Consider the following 19,965-nt stretch of genomic DNA (forward strand, 5'->3'; position numbering starts at 1 on the left):
GAGCTGTTACATACGGCTGCAATCACACACCGGCTCAGCGAGGCTTTCCATAGGGCCCACATTTGTTTTCACATTCACTTTGTAAATGAGTTTGTAATGTGGTGCAAATGGTAGCAAATGGACATTAAATGAGGCTTGTATGTAGACTGATCCTTTGTAAATATATAGGCTATTATAAAAGCAAATAATAAGAAGGCAAGCTAAATAACAGCAGCCTCTGTGACAGAAACCAGTGAAAAAGGAGTTGTTTTACATATACAGCATTTTGAAATGTGGGTTTCCTGTTTAAACTGTCTTCACTCCAGCCTCAACTTCTCTCTCCATACTAAACCTACAACATATTTTATATTGCCATGGATACTTTGGACGGAAGACAGTGTGCACTAGCAATCAAATTTTCCTCAGGAAACTATTCCAAGAACCTGTCCCACACTGCAGTGCTCATACAGAGCTTTTGCTCAACAGTATACAATCTTTTTCTAAAGGTTATGACTAGCTGGGACTTCAGCTGCCTGTCTGCAAGTTTGGAAGAGGCCCAAGGCGCTACCACTCTCTGGGATAATTACTGCTAACTGCATTTTGCTATCACTTGCCATTGCTAGCTATTTACACCCTCCTAAGCAGGGTCTGATAGACCGCAGGAGGAAACTCTCTTTAGGGTGCAAAGAAGAAATGCGAGTTGACATTTTAAAAATTGTTAGGAGACTATAATACAAGCAAACCACCATGGTGGCCAAACAGAAGTGAATGCACAGGAATTACATGGAATTGAAGGTATTACAGGTTTAGAAGGGGAACAGTAAGCAGCAATCCTTGTGATGTAACCATCACATATAGAAAAAACTGTAAGTTTGAAAAAAAAAATTAAATTATCAAAGAAAATGGTTAGGTTAAGCAAACTGCACAGTGAACTTTTACTTGCCTCAGAGGTTAGGAATGTGATCTGTTACTTCTCAGTATTTGTTCCTCTTCTTTTCTTATTCTTTAGCAATTTGACCTGACGTCTTTTGTCCCATCCAGTTGTGGACTTCCCTCAGGGCAACATTCAGTTATGGGCTGCAAGGTTATTTGAATCCTTCATAATACTTCTCCCCTAAAACAATATCATAGTACTGTCAAGCTTTTTGGATAAGAGGCGAGTGGGGTTCCAGAGGTGGTGGGAAGGGGTCTTTTGCTCTCCTCTCCTCTTCCCTTGGTAACCTTCATGCCCAGGTAGTTCAAGCCCAGTGGGGACTCAACAAACATCTCCTCAAGCTACAGAAGTATGCAGCAACTTCCTCCTCTCTTTTCCTCCAGCTGGGGCACAGAATAATCCCTTCCCTGGAATAGCCTTTTCCCTCTGCCTTTCCCTTCTGGTATCCGGTGGCTACGCACACAAAAGCTCTGCTTGGTGACGATGCTTTCTTTCCTGGGAGAATCGGGAGAGCCACAACTCAGAAGAGCAGACGGGACGTGCAGCCTGGCCCAGACGATCTCCTTCCCCACTGCTGGAGCAGAGAGGTCACAAGTAGCAATATTCCAGCCCTCGAGAGGACAACGGGTGGATGACCACAGTAAACGCAGGGCTGTGCAAGGCTGTGAACAACAGGGTGCAAAATTAGATTCACAGATACTATGGTACTGAAGTGGTAGTACATATTTAACGATTATTGTTGTCATCAATTTGAATACCTCCAACTTAACACAACTTAACACTCCAGATGTGTATAGCCTGTATTTGTGCCTCACCACAACTATATCTACTACCTTTGAGGGCAAAACCTGAAAGTACAACAGCAACAACGCATACCTTGGTACAAGTTGTCTGACATGATTCCTCTTGTTAAACTAAATTAATCTGAGGTAATACCCATTCACTTTTCTGAAGTTACAGAGTTCTTGCCTAAAGCAGAAAACTTTAACTTATTTCCAAGCCAATTTTTTAAATATATCTCCCATATTTTCCCTTCTGTTTGATCAAGGCAATTTTTTGGATGAGCAGAGAAATGTTTTTATGCAATGCGATACAGCTGTTTGAGACATTCCTTTTGCTGTACACAATTTGTCTATCTAAAACAATCTTAACTAATAAGATTACAAATACTTGGTACTGTATACTCGCTTGTATACTCTCAAAATGAGACAGTACATGAGACAGTACGGCAACTTCTTGTTGTATGGGTCTGTATCCTTAATAAATAGTAAAATGAAAATTTGTGCCAAGACATTAGGAGATTGAGAAATGAGTATACTAAATCTCATGCCTTTACATGCTACATTTCTCCCTACTTCCTTTCTAGGGGAAGCATCGTCTCCTCCTGGATTGATCCCATTAAATGCCTATTAATATAGGAGTGAGAACTCTTTTTAAAGCCTTTGTAAGACTCAGCCTTTAAACCCTCATAGACTGCTTCTTACTTATCTTAGATTTTTAAAGGCATATCCACTTCTTTCTTTAAAATTAAGCTCTCCAAAGCAGGCCTTTATTAAATATTGTTCATCTTGGATTTTCAACTTCTAAAGAGAGGAATCATTACTGACAGCAATGCCTCTTGACTCTTCTTTTGGTCTTGCCGGCACACACTTCATTTTTTTACATGGCTTTTACCATTGTCTTCTAAATATTTCGGAGAATCACTCCCTAGTTCTTATACTTTTAATTGCTCACATAAAGGAACTATCTTCAGTCTCTATGAACGTCAACCGGTTGAATCCAAACTGATTCCCAGATCAGATCTATCAGGGAGTGTTCAGACCATCTGATCACTGCTATGGATTTAGCAGTAAGTTGACATAGCAAGACACTGAAAGGCACGTATTATCCTTCAAGACATTATAGGATATCTAGCGTGTGGTATGAAATAGTAAGTGGAGTTTCTAAAATCATGATTCATCGCCATCCAAATACTACTCAGATCCAGTGCTCTTAGCAAATTTGTAACCTTTCTAAATATCCTGCACTGGACAGTACTCATCTGTCCTGATCTCACATCAGCTGAACCTAGGACTTCATTAAACTTGCCCCCAGGAAGGTAACTTTTCTTCCCTGAATGCTATAAGAAATCTAAAAAACTATACAAAGAAAATGGAAAAGAAAGAGGAAACATTTAAGGTAGGATTTTTTGTTAATTTTCCCTTTAGGTAACTTTTGATCAGAGGCATCTGCCTCCTTCCTCTAGCAACTTGATTTTTAGGACAAGAATATATTGAACCAGTAAAATTGCCACATCTCTCTCCCGCTCAAGAAAGAGCAATGGCTCAGTTGCCATGCTTTTCAAATGCTTTTTTCTTGTAATGGCACAATGGTAGGTGTGCCTCTCTAGTCTTTCTAAAGTCCTCTTTCAACCAGGTCTTAAAAAATTTATAAAAGTAATATTCATTGGTTCTCTCATTCTACTGCTATTGTTTTATTCTTTTTTATTTTCAAAGCATATCTCTTCCTCTCTCAATTTGTGTCACAAATATTTATAAATTATTGAATATGCAACAATAAGGTTTTTATTTTAATACTAATTTCATTCTTTAAAAGAGCCACTGAAGATATGGCTTTCTTCTAGGTCTTGTCAATGTATTGTGATTTCGTTGTTGTTGGTCCCAAAGCATTGCCTAGCAAATATTAGAGCCCTAAAATTGCTGATGCAAGTCACAATTGGCCAGAATTTACTTCCCTATCAGCATTCCTTGATTGTTTAACCCCTCCCTTTGTCACCTTCCCAAAACCACAAATATTCCTTACTGCAGAAAAAAAGGATAAAAATCCAATTCCCCTAGTCCTCTTGTAGAGAGGGGTGATTAGCCCCTCCTCAGGGGAGCAGTGGAAGGTTCTTGACTGGGAACCTGGGTGAAGCTGTGGCCCTGTGATACATTTGTCGAAGACTGGCATCCTGACTCACTTCTCCTCCACTGTGATTGCACCTTCTCCTTCCCAGTGGTTTCCTCTCAGCCTCAAAAAACCTCTTTTCCCACATCCATTTCCAAGAGTTCGGTTGCACCTCTATTATCTCCTGTGATGTTCCAACTGCCACTTCTTTTCCTTTTCCTTCATATTGTTCTTCAGTCTTAATCAAATCCTCTTGAATACTCACATGTTTGTGATTTATTTATTTTTCATTTGTGGTCTTCTTTTCCCTCTACTTTGATTTCATCTTTATTTCGGCTGTAAGTTTGCTATGCAGTATCATGGTGCTGTCTCTTGATGTCTACATCAGATTCAGATTGTATTTCTAGACTGTTTTCCAACCACATTCAGTTCTTCAGGGATTTAATCTCTTCCTTTTTCTTTTTTATGATGTGTCCTTGATACATAATAAGGTATTTGAAAGGAAAACTGTATTTTATATTTGCTGTTCTAAAGCAGGGCATAGTATTGCTCACTTCTTCCTTCTCCCTTAAAGTAGCCAGCAATGGATCCTGAAACATTTTTGGTTTATGTGCTCCCCCCAGAAAAGGTCATAGCCTTCTTCAGAATCTTATCCTTCTGCTTATAAGAGCACAATCTTCATATTATGGATTTGTTGGCAGGGGTACAGAAAGCTTTCTGGGCTCAGTCTATGATGATTGCTGGATTTGTTTCCAGTTGCACAAAGAAATGGAGATCTTGCTTGAAGTATTTAAAAGAATCTCCCTTCTTTACACCTCCTGTGAACTTCCTCTCCTCACTTTTATATTACTTTTTATTTTATTATTTTTCTCTGCAAACTCCTTCTGGTTTTATTCTTGATCAAATCTTGATTTATTTTGCAGCTTTGTTCCTCGGTGCAAGATTTTCCACCTCTCTTTTTTAGGCCAATGACTCTGCCCACTAAATCCTTCCATCAGATTTAACCACATAAATCCTCACCTCTATGGAGGATTTTGAGAGACCTGCTTTTTTGATATCTGGCTGGTGTTAACTCCTCAAAGTCTCTCTGGTAACTGAGCTTGTTTTTGTCTTTTTCCTTTTCCAGTCTCCGTGTTTTCTTTGCCTCTGCAGCAACCATCTCTGACAGTACAGGCAGTGTGTTCTGTTCTGTGCTAAGATCTCCCAGTATTTTTTATGGTCAAGGGGCGAGAAAGTAGGAGGAGAGATAGTATATACTGTTTTTCATAGTGATGCCCTAAATAGAAGAAGACAGGGAGCAATGATCTTTGCAAATCATATCATCTCCTCCTTACAGCTCCAGTTTGAGCAGCCATCTGCTCCCGCAACCCCTGGTGGTCCCCTAACAAACCATTTCTAATGCATTCATGAGGTCAAAATTACTTCAGCTGAAGTCGGTGGCACGGTTTAGCTATCCAGGGAATGTAAAAATGCATAATTCAGACATTTTGTTGTGGGACTACATGAATGGCAGTTGCAGAAGCACACACAGAGGCAGTGACAAGCTAAGTTTGAGTTCTGCATAGAACAATTTGTATCACATTCCTTTCTTATTCACAGCTATTTCACGCCCCTAAACAGCCATAATTCCTCTGAAGTGAAGGAGCACTTAAGTGGCAACTCCCTGTGTGAAGGACACTCAACAGGGATGGGGTGTAGTTTTTTTACTCCCTGCATATCCCAGTCTGGATGTGGGCTCTGCGCAGCTTAAGCCTATTCTGGAGAGCTAGGCAGCAATCTGACTGCTCCCCATGCCCTACACCCAGTATCAGTAACTGTGTCTTTTTATTAAAAGCAAAGAAAAGCTTATTAACATAGCTTGATGGACATCTTCTGACTTAGGTTCTTCATTTTAAAATAGCGTATCTGAAACACTACTATGAAACCACTTCCACTGTCCCCACTGTGACAACTGAGACTATGCTCCTAGTTTTGACAAGAATGACATCTCTGATTGAAAGGAGAAGCACTGATTCATTTGCCCTAGGGTAGCATGTGGTCCAGTGATTGGACTACTGGCATGGGATGTGAGATATAAAACTTGTGATTTGCTGCTACAGCTCATTTACATCAGGACGATACCTACCAAGAGTATACTGCTTCACTGTTTGTGCCATACAACCATGGCATCTCAGTCATGCTGCTAAATAGTGCCTGAGAGGCGGTGAGTAGAGTAGGGACAGACTACAAAAGGCCGTGAAGGTTACAGAAAAGCAACAGAAAGAGGAAATCGTAGGTCAGGCTTTCTTGGTGGAACTCTTTCACTTTGTTCAAGTCATTAAAAATCCAGTATGCCAGAAGAGAGTTTTTAGGCTTTTACTGGCTTTTTCTTTAACAATTTCAAAAACTTTTGGTTTGGGGAACATTTTGAAATCTCTGAAAATTAAACAAAACTGGATATTTTTTCCTGTTTTTTGGTTGGTTGTTTTGTGGTTTTTTTTCCTCAAATAAGAAGGGAATATGAACCTCTGGGCTGGCATTCAGATGCCTGGATTCAGTTCCTCCTTCCTATGTAAATTCCTATTCTCCTGCATTCTCCCAGATGAAAAAATGGGTATACTTCCTTTATTCTACCAGGCATCCAATTTGCATCTTTGCCTGCACATTTCTTTCTGTGTTTCTGTTATGGTGTCTTCCTGAAAGGGTTCTGAATTCAGACAAACCCTTTATCGTTTCTTAGAAGTATATTGTGACCTTAAGGAATTTTAGATAGTATTAACAAATCTGTCACACTCAGGCCATATTTCAAACTTCGTATTGGAACAGAAGCATTGCACAAGATTGTAAATCTGGCAAATCTGCTAAGATAGCCATATTTGGAAGGATCCAGATCTTTTCAATGATCTCAATTATTTTGCATTTTAAAAACGAGGAAACTTGGATCGTTTAAAAAATATCCACTTCTCAAAGCCATTCTGACTCACTGATCACAGATGAATCAGAGAAGCCAGGCAAACCATATTTCTGGAACAGTAAGTAATCCTTCTACAGCAGGATTTGATTCTAAACCCCGATTCACAAAAACACTTAAGCCTGTGTTTAAGTCCCCTTTTTGGGATAAAGAATATGATAACAAGTCCTCTCATGTGAGAATGTTCTCTGGAATCGAAGCAGCATGTAGTAGCCTGATGTGGAAATGTGCTGAGAAGAGTATAAAATTGACCTTAAACTTGAGTATAATACAGCTTTATCTGATGTCGTCTAATGATAGCTACTGATTGTGGTATAGCTGCAAGCTAGGTCTGAACTTGATTCCTCCCTAACTGGCAGATCTGGTATGTTATCTGGGACCACTTCAAACAGCCCTCCCAGCCCAGCTGCGGGTTCCCACCCCTACATTTACACTGGCTCCTGTAGTCACACAGCTGCAAGTGGGGTTGGCTCGGTTTGCTGCTCTGACAAATATCCATCCTCCACAGGAAAGAAAAAAAAAAAGAAAAAAAAAAAGAAAAAGCAGAAAAAATGAGAAAGAACGATAAAGATTTTTCTCCCTCAGATCAGAAAGCTGAACCATTTCACCCTACGGCCACACAATCGCTAGACTGAGAGGAAGGAAGAGTGTGGGAAGTTACAGCTGCGGGTAATGGATGGGGACTGCTCATATTCTTAGCAGCCTGCAGTCACACTGTATTAGGTGTAATGTGAAACTGCAGCCTTGGTTGCTAAGAGAGATCTTTGCTGGCTTTCTTTGAAATAGCACATTAGCTAAACTACTCAACAATACTAATGTACATCACACATGGGTGCTATTACAGGCGATCTCTGCCATTCAGATTTCACTAAGCTGAGCAACTCAGTTAGCCAAATGTTAACTGCTGCTTCCTCTGCTGCTTCTTTTTGCTTTGCCACCATGGTATTTTTTGTCTTTAGTTCATACCACTTTAAGTAATCTTTTCTCTGCCTTATGGAAAAATACTAGTGCTTCAGCTAATCCCCATGGGAATATATCTGAAAGAAATCTACTTGAACTAGCAATGACCACATTTCAGTCTTATGAATTTTCATTAAATCTGAATGGTGAATGGTCCCAAAAATGCTCCAGTTGGGAAGGTTTCCCTATTGCTATTACAGGAGTCATAGACATACATCAAAAAACATATATGGACAGACATTGGAATTAAGATGTGAGAGCACATTATAACTATATATACTACATTGATGGCTTTTTAGGATGTATTTTTTTTCACATATCAGTTATGACATGCATGTTCTCAGTGTAAATACTGTTTATAGACAAAGAATACCTCTATTATTTTGGATTTATTTGATTAATCTGTTTCAGAGTCAACATTCATGTGTTTTCTTTCCAGATGCTCTTTTGTTCTTATATGTTCTTCAAATCAAATTGGCAAGTGATTAGTCTTTAATAAAGGATATGACTTTGCAGATGCAAAAAGGAATTTAAAACACGCCGCAGTGCATCAGTTTTGTAACATTGAGATCATCATGAAAACAAAATGCAAAGTTATTTTGCCTACTTAATTTGATACTTAAGTCAGGTCTTCTGAAGTGTCGCAGTGAATAAGCATTTCAACTCACTTTGCTAAGTTAATTATAGCAGGTAACATCAGTGACCACAGTGGTTCAGATTGCAAGATAGTTTCCATATTATGACACTACCTTAATGTGTTCACAGCTTCTGAAAACACTCACTTCTTGAAACTAAACTTTTTATTCTTAATTTCTGCCTGATGGTGGTCTATTTTTGTAGAGAAGAGCTATGAGGGAGCGTTCAAATGTGTGGAAAAATGAAGCTACAGTAAAACACATTAGTATTTGTGAGTTTACTCACACATTTCTGAACAGAGCATTTCTTGAAACTCACAGAACATACAATCTAATCCAAAGCGCAGGGGAATTAATGGAAATAACCACAATAACTGCAGTGGGCTTTATATCAGGTGATCACTGTATTTAACAGAGAGAGTTATACTTGTTTGTTTTAAAAATAACACTTGGTTTTGAATCAGAGACATGCTAGCCTAAGAGTCTGCTGTTGTGGAGATAACACAGAAAACTATGCTGGACCTATTTTTTGCTAGACCTGGATATGTGGTTTGCAAAAGACTTGTCTAGACACAGTATATTGTTATTTACATCAGTAAATGTTGAATCAGTCTATTTATATCAGAAAAAGCAAATGCACAAAAATGTCTTTCCCAAACCCCACACCATTTTAAAATAATAGTCACAGTGGTACAAAAATTACATGCTCAATTCAGAAGCATGGAACAGCTGAAAATCCTTATTGACAATGAATTAATGTTTCTCTCATTGAAGTTACTGGTCTCTCTTCTTCAGCAGGAGTAGGGCAAGACTAATAACTAGTGCTTTAGAAAAAAGCCTTTTCCTTAGTCCGTATTTGAACCAGAAATATAACACTTATTAGCTGAATAGTTATTAAGCTTTCAAATTCTCTGGAAAAGAGAAAGCACCAGACCAGCTAGTTCTTCAAGCTGAGAAACTTTTGGATAAGTCATCATCCAAACATCCAACGTTAAGGAGAAAACCAAAAATGTGCACTTCTCCCCCACACACATGTGGCTAGTCTATTATTAAATCTTCAATGAAATTTGCATAGTTACAACCACAGACAGTCTCAGGAAATGCTAAATGTCAGTGACAGGAACATCACTTAAGGTGGCCATCCTTAAGACAGATCATAGCATCCAAGGGAGAGAACATCAGCTTCCAGGAGACAAAATCCAGCACCACAGCATTTTCTCTGCAACCTTAGATCAGTGATTTCAGAAGGATTCTTCTCAAAGGAATTAAGCACTTTGAAAATTCCATTATCTAGTATACCAAATTCACCTAGGTGCTTCTTTAAAGAGAAGAGAGACCAGCACCTCCACAAAGTTTATTCCTGCCTGCCTCAGGATGAATGTCTAACTTATTGAAGCATGGTACAAGCCTAGATGACCAGCCCATAGAGACAGCTGATTTTCAGGTGCAAGATGAATTCTCCTTCTTTCCCTTCTAAAGACTCCCTGTTTCTTAGTTTTTAAACCGCAAGATTATCCCTGACTACAAGGATAATAGCATCTCCCTACTACATTGGACTGATTTAAAGATTAATACATGTAAAGATGGAAATAAGAAATAGGAAATTACCTAGAGAAGACAGACAAACTTCAGGGCTGTATCCTGACAGAGAAAGGCCTCTGCATATGTCATTATATAGCTCCATTTGAGCGAGCAGGAATAACTGCTTATGCAGTCAAGTGTAAGTATCGGGCTGCAGGATTAGGTCATGTCACCAGCTATTTTCTCTCTCTGTCTTTTGGGTTAAATGTGTTGCTCACTACTGTTGTTAATCTATTCCATAAGACATATGGCTACTGTATCATGAATTTTGTATATGCCGATATTATGGGAAACACTAATTTTCACATGTACCAAATAAATTATTTCAGCCTGCATGTTGTATTGACATAGATCTTTCCATTTAATACCATTATGCATCTATAACAGACAGTTCAAATTAAACAAGTATTAAAATGCATATTCAGTACTTGGCAAATAACCCTTCTGAAACACATGGAGACCAGCCTTTTAATGTAAATAATTTGATTATTTTTAGAAGCAGATATTCAAGACAACATACTTTATTCAATTTGCTTTGACTCTTCAATATTTAGGAAGCAGGTACCAATATTTTGAAAAATTTGCATGTAAATTAGGGTGAAGAACAATATCTTGGGACATTAATGCTGTATTAACAAGCCTCCAGAGCAGTAAGGATTAAGGGGCAGGCAAATGTGAGGGACACTGTTGTGGGTGTTTATTACAGGCCACCTGATCAGGATGGGGAAGCCGATGAGGCTTTCTACAGACAGGTGAAGGTAGCCTCGCAATCACAGGCCTTGGTTCTTATGCGGGACTTCAATCACCCTGATATCTGCTGGGAAGACGACACAGCCAGGCATGCACAGTCCAGGAGGCTCCTCCAGTGTATTGATGACAACTTTTTGACACAGGTGGTGCGGGAGGCAACAAGGAGAGGAGCACTCCTGGACCTGGTACTGACAAACACAGAGGGACTGGTGGAGGACATTAAGGTAGGGGGCACCCTAGGTTGTAGTGATCGTGAAACGATAGAGTTCAGGATCATGGGTACTACACACAAAACAACAAGAAGTAAAATGACAACCTTGGATTTCAGGAGGGCTAACTTTGACCTCTTCAAGAAACTGCTTAGAGAGATCCCATGGGCTAGGGCTCTGGAAGGGAAAGGGGCTCAAGAGAGCTGGTTGGTATTCAAATACCACTTCCTCCAAGCTCAGGATCGGTGCATCCCTAAGAGAAAGAAATCGTCCAAGGGACGCAGGAGCCCCGCATAGTTGAGCAGGGAGCTTCGGAAAAATCTCAAGTGGAAGAAGGAAGTTTACAGTAAGTGGAAGAATGGACTGACCACTTGGGAAGATTACAAGAATGCCACCAGAGCATGCAGGGATGAAACGAGGAAAGCCAAAGCTGCCTTGGAATTAAATGTGGCTAAGGATGTCAAACTCAACACGAGGGGCTTCTACAAGTATATTGCAGGCAAAAGGAAGACCAGAGGAGTTGTGGGCCCACTGTTGAATGAAACAGGAGCCATGGTGACGGAGGATGCGGAGAAGGTGGAGTTACTGAATGACTTCTTTGCTTCGGTCTTTACTGCTCGGCCCAGCCCTCCAGAGTCCCAGACTTTGGAGAAAGTAACAGGGAAAGAAGACGACTTCCCCTGGGTTGAGGAGGATCGAGTGAGGGATCAGTTAGATATTCACAAGTCCATGGGTCCCGATGGGATGCACCCAAGACCGCTGAGGGAGCTGGAGGAAGTCATTGCAGGGATGCTCTCCATCATCTTTGGAAGGTCCTGGAGAACAGGCAAAGTGCCTGAGGACTGGAGGAAAGCCAATGTCACTCCAGTCTTCAAAAAAGGCAAGAAGGAGGAGCCGGGGAACTACAGGCTGGTCAGCCTCACCTCCATCCCTGGAAAGATGATGGAACAGCTCGTTCTGGGTGTCATCTCAAGGCATGTGGAGGAAAAGAAAGCTATCAGAAGTACTCAACATGGATTCGCCAAGGGGAAATCATGTCTGACTAATCTGATAGCCTTCTATGATGGCATGACTGGATGGATAGATGAGGGGAGGGCAGTGGATGTTGTCTGCCTTGACTTCTGACATGGTCTCCCACAGCATCCTCATAGGGAAGCTTAGGAAGTGTGGGCTTGATGAATGGACAGTATGGTGGATAGATAACTGGTTGAAAGACAGAGCTCAGAGGGCTGTGATTAGGGGCACAGAGTCTAGTTGGAGGTCAGTGACGAGTGGTGTTCCCCAGGGGTCAGTACTGGGTCCAGTCCTCTTCAATATATTCATCAATGACCTGGCTGAGGGGATAGAGTGCACCCTCAGCAAGTTTGCTGATGACACAAAGCTGGGGGGGGTGGCTGACACAGCAGAAGGCTGTGCTGCCATCCAGAGACCTGGACAGGCTGGAGAGCTGGGCAAAGAGGAACCTTACGAAATTCAACAAGGGCAAGTGTAGGGTGCTGCACCTGGGGAGGAATAACCCCATGCGCCAGTACAAGTTGGGGGCTGATCTGCTGGAGGGCAGCTCATCTGAAAGAGACCTGGGAGTCCTGGTGGACAACAGGATGACCATGAGCCAGCAATGTGCCCTTGTGGCCAAGAAGGCCAATGGCATTCTGGGGTGCATCAAGAAGAGTGTGGCCAGCAGGTCGAGGGAGGTCATCCTCCCCCTCTACTCTGTCTTGGTGAGGCCACACCTGGAGTACTGTGTCCAGTTCTGGGCTCCCCGGTTCAAGAAGGACAGGGAACTGCTGGAGAGGGTACAGCAAAAGGCTACCAAGATGATTAGGGGACTGGAACACCTCTCTTATGAGGAAAGGCTGAGGGATTTGGGTCTCTTCAGTCTGGAAAAAAGACAACTGGGGGGGACCTTATCAACACTTATAAATACTTAAAGGGTGGGTGTCAGGAGGATGGGGCCGGGCTCTTTTCAGTGGTGCCCAGCGAAAGGACAAGTGGTAACGGGCACAAACTTGAGCATAGGAAGTTCCACCTAAACCTGAGGAGGAACTTCTTTACTTAGAGCAACCTGCTCTAAGACGACCCTGCTGTGGCAGGGGGGTTGGACTAGATGATCTCCAGAGGTCCCTTCCAACCCCTGTGATTCTGTGATAAGTCCACACTTGCACCTGTTTAAAACACTGCAGGTCTGTGACTGAAAGTGATCAAAGAGAAATATTTGATATACAGTGAATTAAACCAGGACACCCCAGTGTCTCCATTTTTACTTCAGCCTTACACAAATCATTTGTATTCAAGAGCCCAAATTTGGCCCAAAAGCCAAATTTTCAAACTAGAGATCTTTAAGTTACTGGCTTAGCTTCAATTAGCAGCTAAATATAAAAGGCCAGATTTTCAGACATTAAATCAATAGAAACTCCAGATACTTAATATCATAGGTCTGTAAATCAGTTCTGTGTGCTTAGATGGCTAAAGATAATGACCAATTTTCAGAAGAGCTAAATCGTCTCAATTAGAAATAAACATAGTTACCAGCTCTGGAAAGCAGGCCCTGTTGTTATAAAATATTGATCAATTCCTTTATATTTGCTATCTTTTAAGTTTTTATTTAGGATAAAAAGAAACAAAAAAATTTTATTCAGCAGAGCAGATCCAGCCAGCACGTACGGGGCATTTCTAACCAGAGATGAATTGTGCGCTATCGAACATTAATACAAAGCAGGAGTACCTTTGCTGAAGTTAATGGAATGACCTCCATGTTTTTTTCAGGAGAAAATCCTCCAATTTCATAGGTTATACATTTTATATAATTTCCAGTTGTAATATGTAAATATGTAATATGTAAATATGCAGTTCTAGAAACAGAATTGCTGCAGCTTTTCTGAAACTCAAGGCTTCAGCTGCAATGAGAAGTTTGGAGCTTCTGCTGCAACGTCTCTATAAATAATTCTCATAATAAAGGGGCCATCTTGGTTTTACAGGTACTGAGTTCTTTCATGTTGTTACCAAGAAGTTCAGACATGAAACAAGGCTAAAGAAATTTCACTCCCTATTAAAAAGAATATCAGCAGAAAAGGAAGTTCCACCTAATTGATCATTAAATATAGAAGAACACAACACTTGATTGATTCTCAATAGCAGAGGCAGATTCAGCAACAGTTTTTTCTAAAAAAACCCACTCTTCATGCAACATACTAAGCTTTCTCTAATTGTACCGCAAAACAGAAATGTGATGCCTTTTGTCAATAAATGAAGTGGCCCTACTATGTTCAGGACACCAAAAATTTTGCTTCTTACAGAAAAAGGTTCCATGGAAACACTGATGAACATTTGACAACTATCTATTTTTACTCCTAACATGTCTAAACACCACAAAGATAATTTTACCTCCCTTTTTCAGAAAATTGTTTCCTCACCATTTGAAATGAAATGTGGTATTTCTAATTTATCAAATGGATTTTCTCTGCAAGTGTTAAAAATGGATAATCAAAGTTCTAAAAGATATTAGAAATAATGATTTGGCATGGACATCTGGGATTTCATAGAATGATAGAATGGTTCAGGTTGGAAGGGACCTTAAAGATCATCTAGTTCCAACCCCCCTGCCATGGGCAGGAACAATTCCCGCTAAACCAGGCTGCTCAAAGCCCCATCCAGCCTGGCCTTGAACACTTCCAGGGATGGGGCATCCACAACTTCCCTGGGCAACCTGTTCCAGTGCCTCATTGGAACACATTTCTTCACAACTCACTGCCTCACATTTCTTTCAGTTCTGCACAATACTGGACTACTGTCAGAATTATATAAATAAGTAATTGTGAACCAGGCAATTAAAATTTGAAAATACATATTCAGAAACAAGAGCATTTCTTATCCTTCAAACATTGCTGGAGGATTTTTACTTCAACACACAAGCTATTTCAGTGAAATTAATTGTTCACCCCAACATTAAAAGTTTACCATTTCTAATATGAGGAATAGAGCATCTACCACCTTCTCACTCCCTTGTACGGGACCCCATAGAGGTTGTCCCTCTTATTTTCCGTTGAGCATTATATCTCTGTACAGAGTAGAATAGCAGCACATCAGCTATGTTACAATGCCATGGCCAGCATAAAAATCCCCCTGAGTTTTATATCGGATCTATGTAAAACAATAAACTTCCTTGAAATGTTAATAGATCAAACAGATAGGTGCAGAGAAGGGAAGGGGAAATCTTAGGTTCTTATATCCATTTAAAAAAAGTGTGGCTGATGCTCAGAGATTTAAGTGATTTCAGTCACTGATAATGGAAATCTAATGAATATAATGAAAAGCTTATCTTTCTCCCAGTCCTTAAAGTCTCTTAAAACCCTAACCCAGTCACCAGTAAAGACAATGAGAATCCTTCCCTTTAATTGAAAATGCTCTGGATTCAGACCCCAGATCTTGCATGCCTATTCACTATGAGCTAAAATTTATCTGGGAATTTTGTATTTTATATAATGCTTAGTCTGGTTTCCCTTTTCATTTCCAAATTAAAACATGTTGTCTTCAGAAGTCTTTAGTCTCAGATTACTTTTCACAATTACCTTTCTTTCACATAGGGCACTATGACTATTGGATGTAGGAGAGGTTCATCCTCTTTAATATTCCTATACTAAGTAATAACTTTGAAGGGTTCCATACTTATCAAACTAAATCACTTCTTTCATAAAAGAACTATAAATAAAGCCATTACAGCTGCATTTATTTTACGCACATTTTATCCATGTGCCTAAAACTAACTTTATGGTCCCTCTTCCAGGTTATTCCTTCATGAAACCTGTGCTCTCCATTGGGGTTCTGTGCCACTTCTGACATGTTTGTGCTGTTTCAGGGAGCCTTTGTGGATGCTGAGCTGGAGCCTTTTCTTTTCTCTTTCTTTTTTTAAAAACTAAAACATGTTTAAAACATTGCATCATTTTAACTCAGTTAATTCATGATGGCATAGGGTTGATGGGTTTATGTGATTTTCTCTTTGTTATCTTGGTCTAACACTATCTTCATACCATTTTTTTTAAACAATATTAAATTTGGCTTCCCAGATCATAAATTCTTCAGGACACATATGTTTTTTTCACTGAGAAATGCACTCTTGCGTATACACACAATCTCTAGCCCAGCATGTAATATTAGTCCTTCTATAATGCAGGAGCATTGCCGAGATCTAATCAATCATTTAATTATTGTGTTATTGACTACTTGGAAGACATACAAGTCAGTCATGTTGTTAGAGAGATTTTTACAATAGATTTGTTCATCACCATTTGCAAACATTTTTAAGTAACCATGACATTCTTCATGTGAGTTTGTAAACCTCAGCAAACAAATCCAATCCAAGATATTACCTAGTCTTAGCTGTCCCTTCTCTTTCTATTCAGTTAATTGACTAATGCCACAACAAACAAGTAAGAGATCACTCTAACACAAGGATATATTTTCCCGATAGAATGAAAAAGGTGACAGTAGTGATATTTCACTGTTTTGAATCCGGTAGCATATATTATTAAAGCATCAACTCACATCTGTCACATGAAGTCATATTTCTTTTTAATAAATTAAATAACTTCAAGTAGTGTTATTGTGCCATGGCTTTCAGAAGATTTGTCAAGAAAGAGGCATCTTTGACTATTCACTTATCAAAGGAGTTATGCTGTTATATTCCTGACAGTTTGGGGACAGGGGAATGAAACAAACCTCCCTCTTTTAAATCACACTTGCACCACCAGTAAAGCCCAAACCCTCTTTGGGCAGCTCCAGGACTCAAACAACACAGCTTTGAAAGAGCAGAGGAAGCAATCTGCGTATTGAAATGTAAATATTCGCTACAGTGTACTGTACATAGGAATTCTGAGGGAAAGCAGGATGCTGAGCATATTTATTCATCCATCATTACCCAGGATTCTCTGTCTGCTGTTTCACAGAAACACTTTTCAGTTTGTTTGAGCTCTGGAAGAAACAGAGTTTGGGCATTGCTTTGGAATAGGCAAAGTTCTTTTCTTGGCAGTTACAGAGCACTAAAACTTATTTGAAGGCTTGATTCAAGAACAGATGAGTCAGTACTTTCATTAACAGATTTTAGACCTTCACACAAAAGTTGCAGGTTTGGGTTTATTGGGAGAAGTAACAGGGCTGTAGACCCATTCCCTCCTCCTTTCCATTAGCACAGTCTTACATGCTACAGCTGTGGTTGTGTAAAGGATTTACATCAGTTCCACTTGTATGTTCAGGCAATGCATTTGAAGCTGAGAGATGGGTAAGTAAGTGCCAAGCATTGAATGCTGCTGATAACTGGGAGAAAAAAAATAATCGCTGATTTGTACAAGACAGTCACTTTCATTTTTAAGGAGTCTGTTTTAGATGACATCGGCAATTCAAAGAGTCGAATTTCCCCAAGAGCTTATTTTCTCCTGTTACTGGTACTTTTGGAAAAGACAAAAAAAACAAACAAAAAATCTAAGAAATTTAAGGCCAAAAGGACTTTTAAAACAGTATTTCATTCAAAAACAAAGGTGCCTTGCAGGCAATTAAGATTTTGCTTCAGCATTAAGCATTTTTTAAAAAAAGAAGGACGTTTCAAATCATTTGCTAAAATTTCAAAAGAAAAATTATAACATGATGTTTTAAGGTTTTGAAATAAAACATTGCTTCAGTTTCAATTAACAGTTTGGCAAATTTGTGAAACATGTTGGTGTTACTCCTACTGTCTTCTCTGAAGGGGATCTGAGCTACAGTAATTCACTCGGTCCTAGTGATGAGGCTTTAAGGTAATTACAACCTTGTAATTTCTCTGGCAAAGGGAGACAAATGTAAATAGAATTATATTCCAAATACTACGTGCACTTGGGAAAACGAACCATTCTTCTTTCTTTACAAAATGTTTCAGAAACATAAATACCTGTGAAATAAAAAAAGTATCTTACCAAATCCTGAAAATCTTAATAAGACACTTGAACTGAGAAAATTATGGTCACATTTTCTACTATTATAAAATCGTTACAAATCCCAAACCAGACTATTTCAATATAACTGAAGTATGTTATATTACTGTTTCTGAACTTGACTTGTTGATTCCTTTCTTTCAAAATGATGGTGGATTATCTTTCTTGGTAAACTCTATGTAAAAGCTTTTTTTCCTCAATAGATCTGCCATTTCCATGTATTCAGAACCCATTTAATGACAAAAAAGTTTTCACTGTTACTAACAGTTAAGCTTCCACATCTGATACAGATAACAGAGCTCAATTGAACTGCATTCCTTCTTTTGAATAATCAACATAATTTTTTACAAAATTCAAGAGATGGAATAGGTCAGCAGAAGTAAGAAGCAATCCTGTTTGACCTTCACATGCCAACACAGACAACACTAAAAGCCATCTGTCTACTTTTAAACTAAAGACAGTTTACCTCCTGGTGCTGTTCTTTGAGGCAAAATCTCTATCTCTGTGAGTCAAGAGCAAAGAGGCAATGGTAAAGTAAACATACCTAGTGGAAAAATAAATCATGTGCCCTGCAACTATGCTTCTTTACACTTCTTGGTCCAGTGGCCAGAATTCATTCGAGTGAACCGCAAAAGCGAAGAATAAGATCCTGCAGAGCATGCAAGAAAATAAAATGTTGAAGAGTGATGACAGAGTGGGTTTAAAAAAGGAATATATGGGGAAAATCCCCAAATATCTGTTAAAGAAGAGAGCCTTTAAAAAAACATTTAAAAACTGTTTGTAACTATGATAATCAAGTAATCAATTAAATTAATCTGGAGTAAAATTTGTGATGAATGATTTCACTACAAGACTGAATTGTCAATAATTTCAATTTGGAATGCAGCAAAACACAGGCAGTGTAAGAAGTTTTAAGAGAGACAGAATTTAAAAAAAATGTTCCTTCTCTAATGGGATGATTATACGCTGACTTTTGACATAGGATCAAAAGCTGGTACTCCATCTAAGAAGAAATTGAGAAATTTAACCTGATACCTAGAGATTTCAGAGGAGTTCATGGTGGGCTTGGAAAATTTTGTGGTGATTGAGGATGTACATGCACATCACATGCATGTGGAAAAGAAAAATGTAAAAACAGTTAAGAGAAAAAAAGAACTACTGAACTTGTCAACAGCAAAAAAAAAAAAAAGGATTATATCCCTTAGTTCTGTGAAAATAATACACAGTGACTTATGAAGAGGAGGTTAACTCAGCTGTAAGCTTTAACGTTCAGAAGAATTAAATCCTCAGCTTTGAATAACATTCGCAGTAAATTAAACCGGCAGTTATGCAATGTCTGGAGTACGTCGTAACCACCCCATGATTACCAGAGCCAGCCAAACCCTGTCCCCGAGCAGGCAAAACTCCCAACTGGGATGAAGGTTTTTATCCAGTGTTTAGTCTCCTTTGACCTGATTCATTTCACCACCCTTACTTTGGAAGGAAGGGGAAAGTTTTGCCGCTGTGAAAGCCAGTGCAGATATCTGTACCAAAATTAAGCCTGATGTAACTCCACTGATGTCACACCAGGGATGGATTTGGCCCAGAGTGTCTGGGGAGGTTAATGCTCTTCCTGAACTGGAGATCAATGTTAATTCACCTCAGTTCTTTAGCTTTGCTGCAGCTACAAATGCAGGTCAGGCTCGAGGGGCCAAGGGTCTTGGTGAGCTGGTTGCTGTAAAGAGGGAAGCGCGGGTTTCCTGCTGCCAGGCCAATCAATAGCCCTTTTTGTACCTTTACTATTGTGACAAACCATTCATTTCTTTACACAGATACATTTCTTTACAAATGTGACAAAACCTCTCCTACCAGCCTCTCTCTTTTAGGTCCTTTCTGCTCCAGGCACTGCCAATGAAACCCTTTTGTTGGTAGCATTTCAAGCTAGCAGGAGCTGTGGCAGTTCACAAATTGCACCTCAGCATTTCCTTAGCAATGGCTGCTGCTGTATCTCCTGTACTAATCACCTTTGTAGAAACAGGGCTATCAAATGCTATTTTAAGGGCTGGATTCTGCTCTCTTATCCCAATTCACAAGATGGAAATGGTGTGCCACCATTATAACTTAAGAGTGGAATTTAGAGCTC

This window comes from Chroicocephalus ridibundus, chromosome 2, assembly GCF_963924245.1.
Source record: "Chroicocephalus ridibundus chromosome 2, bChrRid1.1, whole genome shotgun sequence".
Classification (NCBI taxonomy): domain Eukaryota; kingdom Metazoa; phylum Chordata; class Aves; order Charadriiformes; family Laridae; genus Chroicocephalus; species Chroicocephalus ridibundus.